The following is a 3,767-nucleotide window of genomic DNA, read 5'->3' on the forward strand; positions in this document are numbered from 1 at the left end:
TAGTATGGAACATTTGCCATTATTAATAAACCAATATTTATGAATGAACCAATATTATTATTATTTTTAACTAAAGCCCATATTTTGTTTGGATGTTTTCTTAATTTTCACCTAATACCCTTTACTTAGTCCAAGATTCCATCAAAGTTACTATTTTACATTTAGTCATGTTTTATTAGGCTCCTCTTGGCTGTGACAGTTTCTTCCTTTACTGTTTATGATCTTGACAGCTTTGAAGGAATACTGGTCAGGTGTTTTGTAGGATGTCCTTTGACTGGGGATTTTCCCATGAGTGCCCTGGTTAGACTGGGGTTGTGCACTAGAGGAGAGGAAGACCACAAAGGTATTGCAGCCCATCCCAACCCATCACATGGGTTCATCACTATTCATGGGTCCACATGATTCATCACTATTTTTTGTTTTTGTTTTGGGGACTGGGGGTCGAACCTAGGGGTGTTCTACTGTGGTACAGCCCCAGTCCTTTTTCAATTTTATGTTCAGACAGGGCCTCCCTAAGTTACCCAGGCTGGCCGCCAACTTGTAATCCTCCTGCGTCAGCCTCCCTAGTAGCTGGGGTTACAGGCATTACAGAAAGGGAGCAGTGAACAGGTTAGGAGAGTGCAGTCTCCAACTGGCTGACTTAAAATGGTGATGCTAACTTTGCTCATCTGGCTGAGGAAGTGTTGGATGGATTTCTCTACATTTTCATACTGTACTCTTTAGAAGGAAGTCCATATATACTTAACAAGTAAGTTAGGCTCAGCTTCCCTGAAGGCAGACACAAATCATTTGGAATTTTTTGCACAGATTCTTCTTCTTTGATGTTTTTTAGTGCCCTCTAGTTATACATAATAGTGGGCTTCATTTGGACATAATCATATGTGCATGGAATATAATTTACTTCATTTTAGTCCCAGTGCTTCCTCTTTCCCACCTGTCCCCTGTCCCCATGCTCCCTGACCTCTGCTCCACTGGTCTTCCTTCTATTTACTGACTGATCTTTTTCAATTGGTGTTTTGTAGATATACATAAAGACGAAATTCACTGTTGTATATTCAGGTTTGTGTATCGTGTGCTTTCATCAATTTCATTCCACAGTTCCTCCCTTTTCCTACCCTCCTACCTGCTCATCAATCTTCTTCCTTTACTCCACTCATCTCCCCTCTACTTTTGTGGGAATTTTTTCTCCTTATTTTGTTCTAGTTTCTGCACATGAGAGCCAACATTTCACCCTTGACTTTCTGTGTCCAGCTCATTTCACTTAGCATGATCTCCAGTTCCAGCCATTTACAAACAAATGACATAATCTCATTCTTCTTTATGGATGAGTAAAACTCCATTGTGTATATATACTACATTTTCTTTGTTTATTCATCTGTTTATGGGTAGCTAGGCTGGTTCCATAATTGGTTATTGTGAATTGTGCCATTATAAACATGGATGTGCCTGTATCACTATAGTATACTGACCTTAGTTCTTTGGGATAAATACCAAGGAGTAGGATAGCTGGGTCGCATGGTAGGTCTATTTCTAGTCTTCTGAGGAATCTCCACACTGTTTTCCAGAGTGGTTGTGCTAATTTTCAGTCCCACCTATAATGTATGAGCATACCTTTCCCCCCACATCCTCTCCAGGATTTATGATTATTTGTATTATTATTATCATTTTTGCAGTGCTGGGGATTGAACCCAGGGCCTTGTGCTTGCAAGGCAAGCACTCTACCAAATGAGCTATATCCCAGCCCCTGATTATTTGTATTCTTGACGGCTGCCATTCTGACAGGAGTGAGTTGAAGTCTCATTGTAGTTTGGATTTGCATTTCCCTGATTGTTGGGGATGTTGGACATTTTTTCATCTATTTATTGGGCATCTGTATTTCTGATTTTGAGAAATGTCTGTTTAGTTCTTTTACCCATTTATCAATTGGCTTTTTGGCATTTTTTTAGTTCTTTATATACTATGGATTTTAGTCCTCTGTCAGAGGGGTAGCTGGCAAACATTTTCTACCATTCTGTAGGCTCTCTCTTCATGTTGCTGTTTCCTTTCTTTACATGGCATAGATTTTTCTATTCTTTTCCATTTAATTACTTCCTCAATCGCTGATGGATATCAGTGTGGTCTCATGGATATTCAATTTGTACTTTGTTTTATAATCCACTACTTCATTTCAATGCTCAGATGCCCAGCTTTGGGCAGCTCTTTCGGTTGGAACCTATGTCCCTTTCATGTACCTCCATCTTTTCTTTCTTCTTAGCAGTTGCTTACATCCTGGCATTGCAGGATGCTCCAGGATCACCTTGGAGAGTTCCTGCCCAGTCCTTGGATCAGCCATTTCTACTTTCTATATTGGAGCATAGTATCAGAAACCAAGATCTGAGGGTGGAGGGTGTAGCTCAGTGAAGGAGCACTTGCTTAGCATGTGTGAGCCCTGGGTTCAAGTCTATTAATGTTTGAATATGAGGTGTCCCCCTAAAAGCTCATGTGTTAGGCAATGTAGGAATGTTCAGAAGCGAAATGATTAATTATGAGCATTGTGACCTCATCAGTGGCTTAATTCGTTGGATGGCCTTATCCATTTGATGGATTAATAATTTGAATGTATTATTGGGTGGAAACTGTAGGCAGGGTGAGGCATGGCTGGAGGAAGTAGGTCCCTGGGGGGGTGCCCTTGAGCTGTCTCTCTCAAGCTCAGAGCAATGGAGTTGGTTGACCATGGACTGAACCTCTAAAACCATGAGCCCCAAATAAACTTTACCTCCTGTAAGTTGTTCTTGTCAGGTATTTGGCCACTGAGATGAAAATGCTGACCAAAATAGAAAAAGAAAGAAAGAAAAGAAATGTGGCACTAGTGCTCATTGCTACTAACAATATGTCCTTCCTTCTGGTCTATGAACATAAGAGGGAAAATATGTGTGTATAGTAATCCCTGTGTATGCACACAGCTATGGTTTCTGTATGTGACCATCTGTAACGAAGTTAAGCTAAACATGTATTCATTCTGATATCTCCAGCTCTACCCCATCACTCATTCATTCTAGCCTCTTCCCTTTCTTATTGCCATAGTAAGAAACTTGGCTCCCACGATCAACCCCCAGTTTACTTACTTGCTCTGTTCCCTATATACATCCAGTGATTTCAGAATGGTTCATTGGTACCACAGAAGACAGTTTCATAGACCCCACCCATTTCCAAAGTTACTTAGGTCAGCAATTTTCTCCCATCTGCTTCAGTGAGATGTTTCATAGTATAGTTATCTAGTTATTTTGTCCCATTCCTTATCCCATCTTGGAATCTTCTGACTTCCTAAATAATTTTTTAGGGCTGAGGTTGTGGCTCAGTGGTAGAGCCCTCGCCTAGCATGTGTGAGGCACTGGGTTCGATTGTCAGCACCACATAAAGATAAAATAAAGTTCCATCAACAACTAAAAAATAAAAAATTTTTAATTTGCATGCATCAGGGCTGGGGATGTAGCACTGGGGTAGAGGCCCTGCGTTTGATTCCCAGCAACACACACACACACACACACACACACACACACACACACTTGAATACATTGAGGTTCTGTGGGTTTTGACAAATGCATGATGTCATATGTTTACCACTACAGCACCCTACGAAACAGTCATAGCACCCTCAAACATGTGCTGTGCTGCTTCCCCTGTTCAATCCTCCTCTCCCACTGACCCACTACTTTATTTCTTGTCTCTCTAGTTCTGACTTTCCATGTCATATAAACAGAATTTTATAGTCAGACTTGCTTCTTTCA

Source organism: Sciurus vulgaris, assembly GCF_902686455.1.
Source record: "Sciurus vulgaris genome assembly, chromosome: 11".
Classification (NCBI taxonomy): Eukaryota; Metazoa; Chordata; class Mammalia; order Rodentia; family Sciuridae; genus Sciurus; species Sciurus vulgaris.